The sequence below is a fragment of the Orcinus orca genome, chromosome 21 (assembly GCF_937001465.1).
Source record: "Orcinus orca chromosome 21, mOrcOrc1.1, whole genome shotgun sequence".
In the NCBI taxonomy this organism is placed as follows: Eukaryota; Metazoa; Chordata; class Mammalia; order Artiodactyla; family Delphinidae; genus Orcinus; species Orcinus orca.
This window is the reverse complement of record NC_064579.1, coordinates 18,201,843-18,215,019: the sequence shown is the minus strand read 5'-3', so window position 1 is coordinate 18,215,019 and position 13,177 is coordinate 18,201,843. Positions and strand designations below refer to the sequence as shown.

Genomic DNA, 13,177 nt, shown 5'->3' with positions numbered 1-13,177 from the left:
CACTCGGCAGCAGGCCAGGTTTGGGGCCCCAGCTCCGGGCACGGCTGAGCCCCGGTCGCCCGCGGGGACCTGCGTGGTTTCGGACCTGTGAGGTCTCGGGCCTCTGTGGTCTCCGACCTGCGCTTCTACCAGGTGCGCAGGCAGCAGCCCGGGGCGCCGCGTCGCGCGTGGCAACAGGTGCATCGCGTCCAGGAACAGACGCCGCAGGCGTGGGGCGGGTCGGCACTTAGCCCGGGAGCGCGCGCGGCTCCGGGATTGGGACCCGGGAGCGCGAGAGGAGGGAGGGAGCTGGCGGGCGGGCCAGGCCCGCCTACCTGCGGAGCGGAGCCTAGCCAAGCGGAGCGGAGCGCGGCGGGAGCCTCCAGGGCCGGTGTCTCGAGGTACAGCCCCACGCGTCTTTCAAGTTTCTTGGGGCGCAGCGCCCTTGGCTGCCGCCTGGCCTTTGTCTCCAGCTGCGAGGCGCAGGCTGGGGCCGCCTGGAAGGGGCGGCGGCGGGCGAGGGGGGCAGAGGGGGCCGAGTTTTGCCATTTACAAGTTTCCCGAGCTCCCAGCTCTGGCTCCACCCCCGGCGGCCGGAGAGGCGGGGAGGCTGGGGCGCCCCGGACTCCGGGTTCCCGCCTGGCAGTTGCAGCGGCTGGTGGGGGCGGGATTTGGCGACAAGTCGTGGGTCCCCAGGTGCAGGCGCTGCCCGCTGGGCACTGGTGGCACCCGGGCCTCCCGGGTGGGCCTGGCGCGACTCCGCCGAGGGTCCAAAGGGCGCCCGGGCTCGGAGTGCTGGTCTCCCGGCTCCCCGGGGGCTCGGGGTTGGCTCGGGGTTGGCTCGAGGCGCTGCGGGTAAGTGCGGAGTTGCATCGATTGCCCAGCCGGTGCGCAGTGGGGAATCTCGGGAGAGTGTGGAGAGCGGACGCCCTAAACGCGACCGTCACAGGGTGCCGGACTGGCTCCGAGGGAGGGGGCGGGTATTCTGGGACCTTGGGTGCCAAAGTTGGGGGAAAGATGGGGAGGCTGTGGAGGGCTGGTCTCACGGCGGGGGGGGGGGGGAGCAGCGCAGCTCGTGCGGAAGGGACGGATGCGGATTACGTAGCTGTCACCTTGAAAGTGACCGAAGGCGTTTACTTTAGAGTTAGTTACGCAGACTGACAAGCCCGCAGCCGGAAGCCGCCCACCAGACACTTGACCCGCCTGGGCCCGTCCGGACCCCCCTGGTCCTGGCACTCAGTCTTCCTGCTGGGCGGTTCGCTTGGGCCCATTCTCAGCATACGCAATCAGGGCTGAAAAGATGGCATTAATGAGGTTGCTGCAATTCCCAAGGTCCTCTCGCCTGTGTCTTATTACTTCCTGCGGTTCACATGTGCTTTTGTAGCTCTTTAGAAAAATGCACTCTTAACTAAGGTCACCTGATTGACTACAGTAATTAGTGGAATTAGGTGTTTACCTACCTTAAATAAATCTCTGTCCTTTTTTTTTTTTTTGTCAGACATAAACTCTTTTCTACTAAGTTATTTATTGATTCTGACTTGGACTAATTTATTTTGGAGTAAGAATGGAGAGATTAATTCTTCATTTAGCCTGCAAAAGTTTCACATGCCCCATTAACTACTATTTGTTTCAAGTAGTCAGTGTACTAAGAAATCCAGTGTGTTTTGTTTTCTTTGTTTGAATAAAGTGTTAGGCGAAACGGGAGATGAAAGCATTTGTGTTTTGCCAGGTGATAGGAATTCAATCATCTTCACATTAAACCTTGATCCCTTGCGCTGGAGGGTGAGCCTGGAGGGAAAGAGGCAGACCATCTAGGAGGCAGGGGAATTTTAAAAAATGAGAGTAGCTCCTTCCTGGGAACCTATGACCTCCTTAGGGAGTTTAGATACACTTAGAAAACAGTGTGTGGTTAACCCTGAAAGGAATTGCATAGTTGGAATTGCAGTTCTGTAGGCAAACCTATTTTTCAGGGATAATTAGGGCAGGAAATGATGGGCAATTTAAATTGAACCAATGATGTCCTGTTTGTATAATGCTTTACAATGTATAAAGTGCTTTTATTGATTTTTTTTTTCTCCCCTCAAGTACAAAATTCCCTAAGGAAAGTTAGGCTCTAGAGCACAGGCTCAGTAGTCGTGGCGCACAGGCTTAGTTGCTCCGCGGCCTGTGGGACCATCCTGGATCAGGGCTCGAACCCGTGTCCCCTACATTGGCAGGTGGATTCTTAACCACTACACCACCAGAGAAGTCCCACGGTATTTTCTTTATAGTTGCTAACCTATAGCAGATTTACTTATTACAGTATATAGTTTATATAAAACTATAACTGTAGTTAATAGTGTTGCATGATGTTTTCTTTTCTGCTTAACATATCATGAGAAACTTCCCATGTCATTATAGTTCTACATAATATTAGTGGCTACATAATACTACACTGTATAGATGTAACAATTTATTTAACCATTTCCTTATAGCTGAACTTTTCATTTATTTCCAATTACTATTATTAAATATATACTGATGCAACAAATATCCTTTATAAAACTTTATATATCTCCTGTATTTCCTTAGGATGGAGTCCTGTGGAATACAGTTGATGGCTCAAAGATCTATTGATACAGAGTGACCACTGCTTCCAAAAAAAAAATGTTTTACCAAAGTTTGGTCCCACCAGTTCCCATTCTATGAGAGTACTTGTGTTACTGTAGTTTTGTTAATATGGAGACTCATCCTGCAAAGGAAAAATAATTATTGCCAGCCTTATAGGTGAACAGTGCTATCTCAATATTTAAATTTCATTTTTTTGATTCCAAATGATGTTGAATATAAAAAATCTCTAGTTATTTTCCATTTTTATTTCCTTTTAATTGAATGTAGTGCCCAATTTTTCTCCTGGAGATACTAGTATGTTTCTAGTAATTCATAAGAGCGTTTGATAGTAAACTTTTGCCTTTCATCGTGCAGATATTCGCCCCCTCCAATTTTGTCTTTGTCTTATAAAGACAAACACTTAGCACATGTTTATAGTAGTTTTGACTTACAGAAGTTCTGTACTTTAATGTAGCCAAATCTGTTGACTTTCTCGAAAACAAAAATTTTAACTCTTCTGAATCATAGCCCAAGAATGATGTATGACAGTGGCACAAGATAACTTTTACAAGAATTCTCCAGAATTCTGAATTGGATTTTTTTCAAATCCATTAGGAGAATCTCCATGTCTTGGAGTAGAGACTGTTGCAAAACAGATTGCTCTGTTGATGAGAGATAGTTGTGCATGGTATGTAACATTAGGAACAACATTCTTTGAAATCTGAGAAGAAAGTTTTAAATCCCAGGGAATGAGCTTTCAGATCTGTTCTGTGATTATGTAAACTGGACTCACAATGCATTTATCTTCAGTAGTTCATTTATAGTATTATCTTGTCACAATTCTTCTTTTTCTATTCATTATTGTAGTTTCATACTGAATTGCTTTTTTAAAAATGTTAACACTTTTTAAAAAATTTATTTTATTTTTTGGCTGTGTTGGGTCTTCGTTGCTGTGTGCGGGCTTTCTCTAGTTGCGGTTAGCCAGGGCTGCTCTTGGTTGATGTGTGTGGGCTTCTCATTGCGGGGGCTTTTCTTGGGGCAGCATGGGTTCTAGGCGCGCCAGCTTCAGTAGTTGCAGCATGCGGGCTCAGTAGTTGTGGCTCACAGGCTCTAGAGTGCAGGCTCAGTAGTTGTGGCACACGGGCTTAGTTGCTCTGCAGCACGTGGGATCTTCCTGGACCAGGGCTCAAACCCGTGTCCCCTGCATTGGCAGGCAGATTCTTTTTTTTTTTTTTTCCCACACACACACACTGTATTTTATTTTTACAAGAGATAAATAAACTGACACCAAGCATTGCAAATGGATGACCACAATAAAAGCAACAATGATTGCAATTACCAAACACGAAACACACTCATACTACGTCATAATATTGACATTCAGTCCAGTAATCCTCCACTGTAACAGCTCCTTTACTTTGCAGTGAAAATTGATTTGTATATTTTTTGCCTCTGAGTCCTTGTGGGATCTTGTTTTTTATTCAAACAGAAAGTCACAAAAATTATAATCATCCTCATCAGTTCACTCAGTCCCATGTAATTTTTTTTTTCATCTTGATCTTTTGTTAGCACTTTTATGAATTCATCAGTTTTCCATTAGAGTTCTGGAAATGTTTATTTATTCAGCAGTATAGTCAGTTATCAGAAACCTGTACTTGTCAGAGTCTTTTCCATGAATTCCTTGAAGCTGAAACCCTTTTATAGGAACATTTTTGCAAAAGCATCAGAGTACACCCAGAACTGTCTGTAAATGACAAAAGACTTAAAAATGACCAGGGTTAAAGTTTTGATGAAAGTTCATAATAATGCAATTGACAAGGAAATTTAGTTATTTCTGAGATATACATTTTAAAGTAATAACTAGAATTATGACTTATAACATTATACCAGAACATATAAGATTTTTAGAAATTTCATGTTATGTCTGAAGCATTTATATTAACATATTTCCATACAAATAACCCAAAGAAAGTTTTGTATTAGTTGGTTTTTTTGTTTGTTTTTTTATATTGCAGGTTCTTATTAATCATCAGTTTTATACACATCAGTGTATACATGTCAATCCCAATTGCTCAATTCAGTACACCACCATCCCCACCCCACCACGGTTTTCCCCCCTTAGTGTGCATACGTTTGTTCTCTACATCTGTGGCTCAACTTCTGCCCTGCAAACCAGTTCATCTGTACCATTTTTCTAGCAGTAACCACTGCTCCAGCAGGGAAGCCCCATACTGAATTGTTGATATGAGTCTTTTTTTTTTTCTTGTGAATTATGACTATTTATTTCACATGCCCCCCACTTTGAACAACCACAACATAGACATTCAAGAAAAAGAAGAAAACAGTCTTCAGCTGATTCAAACCAGTGATACCAAAAGACTCACTATCTATTTATACACAGGATAACTATATTCTTAAGTAACCAGAGTTACTCCTACACCTTTTGTTTTCTTTTCCTTACCCATCCTCATCTCTATTTTTTTTGAACATCTTTATTGCAGTATAATTGCTTTACAATGGTGTGTTAGTTTCTGCTGTATAACAAAGTGAATCAGCTATACACACACATATGTCCCCATATCTCCTCCCTCTTGCGTCTCCCTCCCACCCTCCCTATCCCACCCCTCTTAAGTGGTCACAAAGCACGAGCTGATCTCCCTGTGCTGGTGGCTGCTTCCCACTAGCTATTTTACATTTGGTAGTGTATATATGTCCATGCCACTCTCTTCGTCCCAGCTTACCCTTCCCCCTCCCCGTGTCCTCAAGTCCATTCTCTAAGTCTGCGTCTTTATTCCTGTCCTGCCCCTAGGGTTTTCAGAACCTTTTTTTTTTTTTTTTAGATTCCATATATTTGTGTTAGCATACGGTATTTGCTTTTCTCTTTCTGACTTACTTCACTCTGTATGACAGACTCTAGGTCCATCCACCTCACTACAAATAACTCAATTTCATTTCTTTTTATGGCTGAGTAATATTACATTGTATATATGTGCCACATCTTCTTTATCCATTCATCTGTTGATGGACACTTAGGTTGTTTCCATCTCCTGGCTATTGTAAATAGAGCTGCAATGAACATTTTGGGTATTGTCATTTCGTTTGAAATTGTGCTGATTTCACGTTTCAGTAAGAGCTGTGCTGAGCTGAAGGGCAGGCCTGGCCAGCCCCCTACTGTGTGCGCACAGCAAAAGGAAGAGCCGAGACTAGGAAGAAAACAGCCAGGAACGAATCGGTCTTCTAGGTAAGGTGCCATGGAGAGAGGGTTTTAAAGCCATTAAATTACCTTATCATTCTTTTAGTTCGTGCCTTGTCAATTTATATTTAAGTTCAATGCAAAGAAAAGAAAATCAGTGTTTAGTTTGAGGGCGAATCATTCATAATCACCCTGATCTTCTGCAGTTAACCAAAACATTTCAGGACATTTTGTGTCCTCAGTTGGCACTGAGGAAGGAGCCCCTCTGGGAGAGAGTCACACTTATCAAAAGAGTAGGAAGGAGAGGTGAGAAAATATATTCTTGTGTGAATAAACATATAGCATGACTAATGTTTATGGCAGTGTTCACGTTTGACTGTTGGCTGTTAACTCATCTTCTATGCTTTTTCTGCATTAGAAACTTGGTAATATTTAACTCGGGCATTATTTACATACACCACAATTCTGAAGGAAAAGTCAATATTTCTTCATCTTATTTCAGATAAGCAGGTCATATAATGTGTTCAGTGTTCAGTGACAAATGAGAAATTCCCTTTTATATTTATCTTGTGGATGGTCTTGATGGCTGGTAACAATTAATGATATCCAGTTGAAACTGCATCTTTTAAAAACATAGTTCCCTTGTCTAGCTTCATGGAACAAAAATAGAAGGCAGTATAGATATAAGCAGTCTAAGATATGACATCCACACATGGACTCACCCCCTTTTCCCAAACTCTGTGTCAAGTTGATTGAGTTGTATTTACCAGAAGAGCTACCAGTTAAACCTCCCTGTGCTATAAAAAGTCTTTTTTCTTGTACAGTAAACTGCTACACTATAGTCATCTTATTCCTGGGAAGATTATAGAGTTGAACCATGTTTGCACACTTCTACTAACCTAATAGTCTATAATTCAAATGAGGATTTCAGATGTCTTGGTGGTGAGAGAGTAAGAAAGATGGGAGAAATGGGTTACAGAGGGTAAATTTTTTTATTAACCAAGAAAAATGCGCTTATTTTGTTGGTCTTCAATCTAGACCCCATTTTTTTTTTTTTTTTTTTTTTGCTGTACGCGGGCATCTCACTGTTGTGGCCTCTCCCGTCGCGGAGCACAGGCTCCGGACGCGCAGGCTCAGCGGCCATGGCTCATGGGCCCAGCCCCTTCGCGGCACGTGGGATCCTTCCGGACCGGGGCACGAACCCGTGTCCCTTGCATCGGCAGGCGGACTCTCAACCACTGCGCCACCAGGGAAGCCCGAGGATTATGTTTTTATGTTAAGTGATGAATAAAAGGCATGAGTAACAGTCCTTGCTGTTGGAATCTTAAGTTTGATTTTCATCTGCCTCAAACCATGATTTGAGCACTTTCTACGGGCCAAAGACTGTGCAGGGTAGATATGGGGGAAAAAAAGGAAAACTGCTCCAGTTCTCAGAGGAGTCAGCCAGAAGAGCCTCCGCCATTGGGAAAAGGGCAGTTTGGGACAGTTAGTGTGTCCAGGTTACTAGACATATCCTCTTGAGTCGTTACCATTATGTCATACATTGGAAATTCTGCTTACTACATTGACCAAATTTTGCTAGACATAAAGTTTTTTTTGACATTTTTGGTTATCTAAAGACTTCTGATCCTTAATCACTCTTATTCTTTTCCTTCTCACCAAAAGATACTTAGCACTACAGTCTGTGGTTTCACTTACTTTCTCTGGATAAGCTTTTTAGTGACTTTTTCCCATATCTTTTTATTACTTCTTATGAGCTTCTTGAGGATAGGGTTTAGACCTTACGATGCTGGGTAAGATTGTACTTTGAATAATTATTTGTACCAGATGTAGCCTGGAATAAATCATCTAGAGCTCTGAGCTCTGATGGCATGGAAGTTTGAAATTCTTTCTTCAGTTAGTCACAGCTACTAGAGGTCTTTTAAGCCTGAGATATTAATTTCCTCACTGCTTTTCTCGACTTTTCTCCTTGTCCTCTCTTGGTGCCTCTCCCCTCCATCCACCGTGATACACTCAGCAAGCAGCTCAGCCTGTCACTTCATGTCCCTCTGGAAGACTGTACTGTTAGGAGTTAGGGTCCCATAGAGCTGGAAGGCATGAGGCTCCCATTCCTTTGCAGTTATAATTCTGTTTTATTATGAGGTGCCATTCTCAGAACATCTGGCAAACCCACGTGCAAATGTACAGAATTAACTCCACTTGTGATCATTTAATTCCGCTCTCCATTTAGGCAGACAGTCACATGTTGACAGTTTCTCGTGAACAGAGACTTGGGCTGTTTCTTGTCTGGGGAAATATGTATTTACATTTTAAAGAGGGATTTAGATGAATTTTCAGTCTGGGATTGTTTCTCTTAATACCTTTAATAAGATTTGTTTCAGAGTAGTTTTGCGTTTCTGTAGAACTTTTTGGTGATTCACTAGAATTGCTGGTTATTGAATTTGATGTAGTTCTCAAGTATTGAATTTTGTGTTTAACGCTTAAAAAGTTCTGATGTGGCTTTATGGAAATATTAAATGACAACTATGCAGAGTGATTTACTAATTCATTTTAATGCCAGTATAAGAAGAATGGGTCCAGTCAATGAAAAGGGAATGGAGATAGGAAAAATCCTGCATTTCTCTTTTTATGAAAAATACTTTAAGTGATTTTATATTGCAGATGTGACCATTTTTTCTCTTAGTTGTGACTGTTATGTTAGAAAATGTTGGTTACATCTTGTTACGCTGAACATTTAAAATTTATAACTGTATAGGTACATAATCAAATAAAAATTGTTTTCTACTTATATGGTATATGTGGAAGCCTCCAGGGCTGGTTATTGTTTTTTTGTCTCTGCTTGCTCTTGTTTTTAATAAAATTGGAATAATAAAACAAATAGAGGTATTTCAACCTTGAGCTAGATTTTGCTCACCCTGATGTCCATTATGAAACCTTGGGAGCATACTGTGTTATAGAACTGGAAAAAATGTTAGTGGTATCCAGAACATTTGGCACAAGGATGTACTAGAGAGCGCACAGACTTTGAAGTTAGACCAAATACGGTTCGTGTCTGAGCTCTTCAATGTTAGCTTCGAGGCTTTGGATAAGTTAATTCAATGCCTTTGCGCCCAGCTGCCTCTTCAGGACAGTGGGGATAATACCTGTCTCCTGGAGTTATTCTACCACAGTGCCCAATATATGAAAGGTATAAATGCTAATAATTTTCCTTTGTTTCTTGTTTTAAACCTCTTCTTATTCATGGATAGGAAGTTTCATTAATTTTCTCCACTCAATTTTGGGGGTGTTGCTTGGATCCTCTGGTGCTCTCTGTAGGGAATTAAATTCCAGGAACAGGAGCCTGATAACTTTCCTTTTCCTTAAAAAGAATTGGTTTATACCAGTACCAGTTGAGATTATTCATTATTTATTCTTCAACTCCACCTTTGTTACCTCTTGGTTTTCTTGGAAGTTTGTGTTTAGTGGAGTTGCTGATTTTTGTTTTTATATTTGAGCTGTATTTTTTTTAAATTAAAGTAGATACTTTCATCTTTGCTAAAATCTGTAAATTATGTTGCCAGTTTGCTGTCAGCACATTCTAAAAGCTCTCAGAATTGAATCATCACTTTGAACCAGTAAAGCGCTTGTGGATTTTAAAGTACTGCCATCCTCTGTTCTAATTTTTAACCTGTAACTTAGTCCAACAACATTCATATTTAAGAGTTTTGGTTTTAAAATGTTACCATTAATATATATAATTATTGAGGTAATGCTGAATTTTCATCTTTTGGACAAAGTGAAATAAAACAACACCATATGTTTTTGGAAAGTAACTTGTAAGTACGACATTAAGGACGTTTTCATTCAATTATCACATCAACCCTATGAGGTAAACAGGGCAGGTTGTGAGAGCTCTGTTTTATACATGAGGAAATTGAGAAGCAGAACTCTTTGGATAAATGTTTTGTATTATGATGAGTAAGTTATGGAACCAGGACTAGGACCGAGATCTTCCCTCCTGGTCCATTCCCCACTCCAAATATGATACTGTTACTTGACTACTTCTAATGCCATAAGAAGTAATAAATCACTGTTGCTAGGATTTTCTTCACATTGCTGCTGCAGTGGGATCAAAGGCACATGCTAGTTTGGAAATGTAAAATTTCAGATGACATAGCTTAGAATTATGGTTTGTTGTTTTTCCATTTTCTAGCCCCAGAACGTAAAACAGAATGTTAAATCTTGTAAGCCATTATGATTAGTAGCAGAAATGGAAAATTGACAGTTACAGATCATTACAACAGTATATTACATTTCTATAAGAATTTATAGTTTTCAGACTGCTTTTTCAAAAAGAACCTAATTAGATTCCCTTGAACGATCATCTGAATCATTTGATTATACAACAATACATTGTAAAGTATACCCATTTTACAGATAGTAATGCAGGGTCATGCATGTTGAATAGCGACTAATATTTTTCTGAAACATTTTTTTTTCCTATGGAAGCTTTGAATCCTATTTCCTTATTTTAAGCTACATAGAGGCAGGTAATTCTTGGGCAGATGGAGTTAATCCCAGGTAGAAATTTAACTAGGAGGTGAGGCCTGTTGTTAACCAAAACTGGGAAGAGAATGTCCCATAAAACCACCGTTACGCCTTGGGTATCAACCATGGTTTCTAGCCCTAAAGGTCAACAGTTCTTATTACCAAAGTGACTTCTAAGGAATGTCTGCTGTTAGGACTTGGAAAGGAGGCCCCTTCAGGGAGGTTGGCTCTTCCTTGGGCTGCCCCTGTGAGTTACATATGTACATACATTGACCTTCTGTTTAGGCACTCATATTGGCCAGTGGAAAGCCCAACACAGATAATCATTCTCAAGTAAAGGCTACAGGAAGGCGATGTTTAATGAAGGTTGCGAGATAAAATGTGAGGTGTTGACTTGTGTAACTGCACCCACACATAATGACACACACACGCACACACAGTGACATTTTTCAATTGGTCTTGGAGTGATTCAAATGGAAAATTATTTCCTTTTCGCCAAGTGGATTTTGAAGGGATATGGCAAGTGTCTGAAAGAGTCTAAACATGTCCCTGTTCATGATCGTTTAACACTTTCAGGAAAAGATTTTATTTTAGCTTTGAACTCTACCCTGTGCCCCTGGTCTGTCCTTATTTCCCTCAAACAGCCTGGGCTATTTTTTGGGTAATTTCTTTAAGTAGCTGTACATAATTCAGAAATGAAAAGGATGCACAGTTTTTGTATCAAATCATTTCTTTAGCCCAGTTGTACAAAGCTTGACAGCGGCCTTTGATAGGCACTGTGTGTAAATGGTGGTTAGGTTTTAGTTATTTTACTTTCATAGAGACAGTCCCTTCTGTGTTGGCTCAGTACTATCCTGAGACTTTGGCTTATTGTTTTAACTCATTCTTTTTACTGATTTTCATGAAAAGGCTTACTTTTTGATGGGATTCTGAAAATTATCTACACCATGATGTAATATCCACAAAAGTAAGAATTTAATTTTGTTTGCCTCCCTTATCAGGAATACTTAGAAGAGTGCTTTATATTTAGTTGACCCAAAAAATGTTGAAGAAATGCTGACTTAGACTGAGAGAGAATATTTTAGATTCTTGGGGGTCTGTTGGTTTGGTTATAGGCACCTGGTACATGGTCCTGCTGACCTGCTTTTCAAGGTGACTGTTTAGGTCTGAAGCTGTAGTGCCCTATAGGGTCATGGCCAGAGACTTACTCCTCTAGGAGGGTCAAGGTGAATATGTTACAGTAAAATGTAAAAATCTCCATAAGTAGAGCAGGTTTGATGTCCATAAGATCAAAGGTGGTAGTGGGCATAGTCAGCCTTCAAGGTTTCAGTTGAGTAGGAAGGGTGAGTTGGAATGTAGATTATAGAACAAGAACCAGGAAAAACATCTCTCCCCGCACCCTCACGGAAAGGCATTTTATTTTAAATATAGCAGTGAGTACATGTCAATCCCAAACTCCCAATCTATCCCTCCCTCCACCCTTCCCCCCTGGTAACCATAAGTTCATTCTCTAAGTCTGAATCTGTTTCTGTTTTGTAAAGTCATTTGTATCACTTTTTTTTTTTTTTAGATTCCACATATGAGTGATATCATATGATATTTGTCTTTCTCTGTCCGACTGACTTCACTTAGTATGATGATCTCCAGGTCCATCCATGTTGCTGCAAATGACATTATTTCATGGCTGAATAGTATTCCATTGTATACCATATCTTCTTTATCCATTCATCTGTCAGTGGACGTTTAGGTTGCTTCCATATCTTGGCTATTGTAAACAGTGCTGCAATGAACATTGGGGTGCATGTATCCTTTGGAACCATGTTTTCTCTTTCTCTGGATATATGCCAAGAGTGGGATTGCTGGATCATATGGTAGCTCTATTTTTAGATTTTTAAGGAACCTCCATACTGTTCTCCATAGTGACTGTATCAGTTTACATTCCCACCAACAGTGTAGGAGGGTTCCCTTTTCTCCACACCCTCTCCAGCATTCGTAGATTTTTTGATGATGGCCATTCTGACTGGTGTGAGGTAATATCTCATTATAGTTTTGATTTGCATTTCTCTAATGATTAGTGATGTTGAGCATCTTTTCACGTGCCTCTTGGCCATCTGTATGTCTTCTTTGGAGAAATGTCTCTTTAGGTCTTCTGCCCATTTTTGGATTGGGTTGTTTGCTTTTTTGATATTGAGCTGCATGAGATGTTTGTAAATTTTGGAGACTAATCCCTTGTCGGTCTCATTGTTTGCAAATATTTTCTTCCAATCTGTGGGTTGTCTTTTCATTTTGTTTATGGTTTCCTTTGCTCTGCAAAAGCTTTTGAGTTTAATTAGGCCCCATTTGCTTATTTTTGTTTTTATTTCCATTACTCTAGGAAGTGGGTCAAAAAAGGTCTTGCTGCAATTTGTATCAGAGAGTGTTCTGCCTATGTTTTCCTTTAAGAATTTTATAGTATCCGGTCTTACATTTAGGTCTTTAATCCATTTTGAGTTTATTTTTGTGTATGATGTTAAAGAATGTTCTAATTTCATTTTTTTTTTTTTTTTTTTTACATGTAGCTGCATAAGTAGAGCAGGTTTGATGTCCATGAGATCAGGCAAAAATGGTAGTGGGCATAGTCGGCATTCAGGTTTTCAGTTGAGTAGGAAGGATTAGTTGGAAAGTGGATAGTAGAACAAGAACCAGGAAAAATATCTTTATGTTCCAACCTGAATTAATGGATGTGTTCTGGAATACACAGTGCTGTTTATTAGCCATGTGATCTGTGAAAAAAAATTTTTTTAATTGAAGTAAAATTAAGTAACCTGAAATATGCTTAGCTTAAGTACACAATTATGAGTTTGGACAAATATGCACCTGTGTAACCAACACAGTAATCGAGGTATAGAA

The 13,177-nt window shown here is 40.7% G+C and overlaps 1 protein-coding gene across 5 annotated transcripts in view; it reads left to right on the top strand.

The window, feature by feature from the left end:
• Positions 1-245: 245 nt before the first annotated feature.
• MTUS1 (microtubule associated scaffold protein 1) overlaps positions 246-13,177 on the top strand; it is a 157,491-nt gene continuing 144,559 nt past the window's right edge. For 3 of the 5 annotated variants that reach the window (XM_049704140.1, XM_049704139.1, XM_004277180.3), the window contains exon 1: positions 246-380. The gene's annotated coding sequence lies outside the window, so the exon portion shown is untranslated. Of the gene's footprint in view, positions 381-689; positions 835-5,683; positions 5,810-13,177 lie in introns of those variants that run through there. The other 2 variants (XM_033400645.2, XM_049704138.1) reach the window with 2 other exon arrangements.